Genomic DNA, 7,280 nt, shown 5'->3' on the forward strand with positions numbered 1-7,280 from the left:
TGCTCGGTTCATTTTCATTCTTTAATAAGACTAGCTTATACAATAAGAACTTCAATTGTCTTCATGACACATGTTGCAATTATTTTTTCCCAGTTTATATTTTATCTATTAATTCTGGAGTCTTTAGATTTTAGTAATGCTTCCTACATCATCACAAACACATAACAACATTTAAAAATATAAAATAAACTCCTATTATTTTGCTTTCTACAACCTTACTATCACTTTCTGTTAGGTCATATTTGATTTAAAGGTATAAAATTAGGTAGATAAATTCTGCTCCCCAAAATCAAGCCCTCCCTTACCTTTCCATTAATTTGCCAAGAATCATGAATTTAATCATTTTACTCAATGCATTTCCTCAAATTTAGAAATCTATAAATTTTCTTTAAAACTTCATTGATTGATTGACTGATTGATTTGGTCCTTGGGCCACAGCCAGCTGTGCTCAGGGGTCACTCCTGGCTCTGCACTCAGAAATCGCCACTGGCAGGCTGGGAGACCATATGGGATGCCAGGAATTGAACCAGGTACCTCCCGGCTAGGCTGAATGCAAGGCAAACACCCTACAGTTCTGGCCCCAGAAATCTATAGATTTTCAATGACTATGTTTTTTATATTTTAAAATTACAGTACAAGCATATAAGGTACATATTGGCTTCTTATCTTAACTCTTTTGATTTAATATTTTCCAAACATTTTTAAGTATTGGCACATGTAATTAATGTTTATTTTGCTATCATAAACAATTTTTGCTATATTTATAAATTAAACTTTCTTTAAGCCCTATGTGAGAATTTCTTCCCTGAGAAGTAGAGTAAAAAATATTTTTCTGCTTTACTAGATATGATCAAAAATCACCTCTAGTTCATACCTGCATTTAGTATCATCAAACTTTTATTTTTGTCTAAATAAGATTAAGTAGATATGTATTGTCATTTTGACTTGTATATCCACAATTACTAATGAGAATGGAGGTACTTTAGTGCATTTATTCATAAATTCAGACTTTTTTTCCCTAAACTTTACTTGTTTATTTTACTTAATCATTTTTCTATTGGGTTGTCATTTTTATTGGCAGTAGTTTTGTATTTGTTATATTTTGTATTTTAAGACTTAAGTAGACTTAAGAGTTAATGTAGTTTGAAAATGTGATAGTTACAGTAGATAGTGTACTTGCCTTGCAAACAGCTGACCTGGGTTCAATCTCTGGCACCCTATATGCCCCCAAACCCTTAGCACAGAGCCCAAAGTAAGCCTTAAGTACTATTAGGTGTGGCCTCCCTCCAAAATACAAATAATCAACTGCATTTGGGGGCTTTGAATTTGGTACATGAAGGCGGAAGGGTGTCTGCTTTCATTCGAAGAAAGTCCTGGTGTTTTAGCACACATACCAATATACCTAGAGTTTTGATCAGATTGGTGTCTTTGCAGAGAACAAAGGTGAGTGATGAAGCAGAGCCAGTGACAAAAAGACAATTATAGGTGGTGGGTGTAGCTAGCATGGATTCAGCAAGGCAAAGACTTGGCCTGAATTCTCCCCCAACCCCCCAAACACTTGCCAGCTTTCAACTGTGTGGCTGATATAATTATAATTTTTCATGGCTTGGTTTACATCTCTTTTGAGAATAAATTGAATCTATGGAGTTGGCCAAATGCAGACCTGGTGACCGACTGTATGGGGGGGGGGGGGTTAGGCTCTATGTATTTTTTTCTATATTTTCTTCATTGATTTGACATCCAGATTTTTATTAATTCTAAATTAATTTTTGTGCATGGTATGAGATAATATTCAATTTCATTCTTCTGCATGTGGTTATCCATTTTCCCAGCCCCATTCATAAGAATTTCCTTTCTCCATTTATGCTCTTTTTTCTTTTTTTATAAAATCTTTATTTAAACACCATTATTACAAGCATGATTGTAGTTGGGTTTCAGTCATAAACAGAACACCCCCCTTCACCAGCACAACATCCTCACCACCAATGTTCGCTCTCCCTCCTTCCCAACCCCTGCCAGTATTCGAGATAGGTATGTGAATCATTATGTATCCCTCTTTGCATGGATTCTAGAAAATTTCTAACCCAATTTGTGGAAGCAACATGATTAGTAGAATTTCTTTGATAAGAATATCTTAACTCTATTTAATCTAAGACTTACATACACTATTCTTAATCTATTTTATTTTTCTGTGTTTTATTTATTTTTTAATTTTTTTATTTAAACAAATTTATTATATACATGCTGGTGTTTGGGTTTCAGTCATGTAAAGAACACCATCCAGTATGGTGCAACATTCCCATCACCAATGTCCCAAATCTCCCTCCTCCCCACCCAACCCCCGCCTGTACTCTAGACAGGCTTTCTATTTCCCTCGTACATTTTTCATTATTAGGATAGTTCAAAACTTAGTTATTTCTCTAACTAAACTCATCCCTGTTTGTGGTGAGTTTCATGAGGTGAGCTGTAATTTCCAGCTCTTTTCTCTTTTGTGTCTGAAAGTTATTATTGCAAGAATGTCTTTTATTTTTCTTAAAACCCATAGATGAGTGAGACCATTCTGCATCTTTCTCTCTCTCTCTGACTTATTTCACTCAGCATAATAGATTCCATGTACATCTATGTATAGGAAAATTTCATGAGTTCATCTCACCTGACAGCTGCATAATATTCCATTGTGTATATGTACCACAGTTTCTTTAGCCATTCATCTGTTGAAGGGTATCTTGGCTATTTCCAGAGTCTTGCTATGGTAAATAGTGCTGCAATGAATATAGGTGTAAGGAAGGGATTTTTGTATTGTATTTTTGTGTTCCTAGGGTATATTCCCAGGAGTGGTATAGCTGGGTCGTATGGGAGCTCGATTTCCAGTTTATGGAGGAATCTCCATATTGCTTTCCATAAAGGTTGAACTAGACGGCATTCCCACCAGCAGTGGATAAGAGTTCCTTTCTCTCCACATCCCCGCCAACACTGCTTGTTCTCATTCTTTGTGATGTGTGACAATCTCTGGGATGTGAGGTGGTACCTCACTCCAGGACATTGAGACTAAAGGCATCTTCAAAGAGGAAACTGCACTCTCCAAGCAAGTGAAAGCAGAGATTAATAGATGGGAATATATTAAACTGAGAAGCTTCTGCACCTCAAAAGAAATAGTGCCCAGGATACAAGAGCCCCCCACTGAGTAGGAGAAACTATTCACCCAATACCCATCAGACAAGGGGCTAATCTCCAAAATATACAAGGCACTGATACAAATTTACAAGAAAAAAAACATCTAATCCCATCAAAAAATGGGGAGAAGACAGGGACAGACACTTTGACAAAGAAGAAATACAAATGGCCAAAAGACACATGAAAAAATGCTCCACATTACTAATCATCAGGGAGATGCAAATCCATTTATGCTCTTGTCTCACATATGATAAATTAACTTTTCATAAATTTGTGAGTATATTTCTGGGCTCTCAATTCTGAGTATCTGCTTTTATCAATACTATATTCATTTGATTACTATACTTATAGTAGTATAGTTTGAGATAGAGAAAAATGGCTTTCTTATTTTTATGGATAATTTTGGTTTTTCCAGGTCTTTGTGAGTCCGCACACAGTTTACTAATATTTGTTCTTTTCCTTGAAGAATTCTATTCAGATTTTTGGAGGAAGTATATTGAATCTGTATATTGCTTTGGGTACAATGGATATTTTTACAATGCTAATTATTCCATTTATGCTCATGGAAATATTTTCATTACTTTGGTCTTCTATTTCAACTATATCTTGTAGTTTTATTTAATTACTTCTTTAATTTCTATGTTAATGTCTAATTACTTAATTCTTTTCAATGCAATTGTAAATGAGATTTTTCCCCCTGATTTCTTTTTCTACTAAATTGATACTTGTAAATATAAATGCCACTGGTTTTTCATATTAATCTTTTAGACTTCCATTTTGCTATATTGGCTTATTTACTCAAATACTATTCTTAGTGGAATCTTTAGGGTTTCTGTATATATTATGTGTTATGGAATTAGTGATATACTTGTTTCTAAGTTTGTGCTTACTTCTTTTCTTACTGAATTGCTTTGGTGATGAACTCCAATATTATGCTGAATGATAGTAGAAAGAGTTGGCATTCTTCTTCTATATGTGACCTTAGAGGAAAGTTTTTTATTTTAAGAAAACTGAATGTATGATGTTTATTGTCATATATATGTTCTTAACTGTGCTGAAATATATTCCTTCTATTCTCATGTTATGGGAGTTTCTTTTTAAATCGCAAACAAATTTTTATTCTTGTGAAATGCTTAACAAGTCTCCTAGTCTAGAGGTCATATATATATCTTCATATTTTTCTGAAAATGAAATTTTTAGGAACTACAGTCTTATAAATTATTTTTAAAATAGTGATTTTATTATCATCACTCTAATTCACAAAGTTTTTAATAATCACTATTATGCATTTATCACCACTAATTCTGAAATAATCTTATCAACCTCAACGGACATTTTAAATCTATTAACTGTTCCTCTTCATCACTACTTCCTGCCCCTGGTAATCACAAGTTCTCTGAATTTGCCTATTCTGGAAATTTCATATAAATAGTATCACAAAGTATGCAGCTTTCTTTTTTTTTTTGTTTTTGTTTTTGTTTTTGGGTCACACCTGGCAGCGCTCAGGGGTTACTCCTGGCTCCACGCTCAGAAATCACCCCCTGCAGGCTCAGGGGACCATATGGGATGCCTTCTCTATGTAAGGCAAACGCCTTACCGCTGTGCTATCTCTCCGGCCCCAGTATGCAGCTTTCTGTGTTGAACTTCCTTCAATTAGTATCATGTTTCCTAATATCTGCTATGTTGCCGTATATACCACCATGTCATTCCTTTTATATGACTCAGTAATATTCTATGACAACACCAACACTTTATTTGTCAAATCACTAATTGATAGATATATGAGTTGTTTCCACCTTTTGACTTAAAAGCAATGTTATAGTCAGAACAAAATGCCACAATGGCTTAAGCAACAGAAATTTAAACAACAGACATCATCTGTGTCTGACAGTTCTGGAAGCGAACTTCTGAGTTCAAGGCTGCTCTTAAGCAATTTCTCCTGTTTGCTTTCTTGCTTTGCCTTCATGTGAAGAGGGAAAAGAGATCAAGCTTGCCACTGGTTTAAAAAAAATTATTATAGGATTGCAGTGATAATAGAATGAGGAGGGCACTTGCTTTACATGACCCAAGTTTTATCACTGGCCAGCGAGAAGTGATCCTTGACCACGGAGCCAGGATTAAGGCCTGAGCACTGTCATCCCGCCTCAAAAAAAAAAAAAATTTGGAGAAGTTTCTTTTGAGGGTGCCTTAGTATAGTTTGCTTTCATTTGAAATTCTTTCCTACAATTCTACTTAAAATTTCTAATGACTTGGTATTTAAAACGTAATAGACAACTTAGATGAACATACAACTTTGAGGCACCTGGGCTGAAGAGACAGTACAATGGGAAAGGTGCTTGCCTTTCATGAAGCTGACCTGAGTTTGATTCCTGGTACTCAATAGGGCCCCCTGAGCCTGCTAGAAGTAATCCCTGAGCACTGCCAGATATGGCACAAAATAATGAAAACAAAAAATGATTAAGGGTTTGCTTGCAAACTTTTCAAGCTTATGTTCTCCCTTAAACATTCTCTCTCTCACTTTCTTTCTCCCCTCTTATCTCTATAGTTTATATTCTTTTTTTCTTTTTTTTTAAATTTTTTTATTTAAACAACTTTATTACATACATGCTTGTGTTTGGGTTTCAGTCATGTAAAGAACACTACCCATCACCAGTGCAACATTCCCATCACCATAGTCCCAAATCTCCCTCCTCCCCACCCAACCCCCGCCTATACTCTAGACAGGCTTTCTATTTCCCTCGTACATTCTCATTATAAGGATAGCTCAAAACGTAGTTATTTCTCTAATTGAACTCATCCCTGTTTGTGGTGAGCTTCATGAGGTGAGCTGTAACTTCCAGCTCTTTTCTCTTTTGTGTCTGAAAGTTATTATTGCAAGAATGTCTTTCATTTTTCTTAAAACCCATAGATGAGTGAGACCATTCTGCATCTTTTTTCTCTCTCTGACTTATTTCACTCAGCATAATAGATTCCATGTACATCCATGTATAGGAAAATTTCATGACTTCATCTCACCTGACAGCTGCATAATATTCCATTGTGTATATGTACCACAGTTTCTTTAACCATTCATCTGTTGAAGGGTATCTTGGCTGTTTCCAGAGTCTTGCTATGGTAAATAGTGCTGCAATGTCACTTTCCAAGCAAGTGGAAGCAGAGATAAACAGATGGGACTATATTAAGCTGAGAAGCTTCTGCATATCAAAGGAAATAGTGCCCAGAATACAAAGGCCACCCACTGAGTGGGAGAAATTATTCACCCAATACTCATCAGATAAAGGGCTAATATCCAAAATTTACAAGGTACAGAACTATACAAGAAAAAAAAACAACTAATCCCATCAAAAAATGGGGAGAAGAAATGAACAGAAACTTTGAAAAAGAAGAAAGGCAAATGGCCAAAAGGCACATGAAAAGATGTTCAACATCACTAATCGTCAGGGAGATGCAAATCAAAACTACTATGAGGTACCACCTCATGCCACTGAGATTGGCACACATCACAAAAAGGGAAAACAAGCAGTGCTGGCAGGGATGTGGAGAGAAAGGAACTCTTTTTCACTGCTGGTGGGAATGCCATCTCGTACAACCTTTATGGAAAGCGATATGGAGATTCCTTCACAAACTGGAAATTGAGCTTCCATATGATCCAGCTATACCACTCCTAGGAATATACCCAAGGAACACAAAAATACAATACAAAAATCCCTTCCTTACTCCTATATTCATTGCAGCGCTATTTACAATAGCCAGACTCTGGAAACAACCAAGATGCCCTTCAACAGATGAGTGGCTGAAGAAACTGTGGTACATATACACAATGGAATACTATGCAGCTGTCAGGTGAGATGAAGTCATGAAATTTTCCTATACATGGATGTACATGGAATCTATTATGCTGAGTGAAGTAAGTCAGAGGGAGAGAGAAAGACGCAGAATGGTTTCACTCATCTATGGGCTTTAAGAAAAATGAAGGACATTTTTAACAGTATCTCAGAGACAAGAGAGATGAGGGCTGGTAGGTGCAGCTCAGGACATGAAGCTCATCACATAGAGTGATGCAGTTGCAGAGATGACTACACTGAAAACTATCATAACAATGTGAA

Source organism: Suncus etruscus, chromosome 15, assembly GCF_024139225.1.
Source record: "Suncus etruscus isolate mSunEtr1 chromosome 15, mSunEtr1.pri.cur, whole genome shotgun sequence".
In the NCBI taxonomy this organism is placed as follows: Eukaryota; Metazoa; Chordata; class Mammalia; order Eulipotyphla; family Soricidae; genus Suncus; species Suncus etruscus.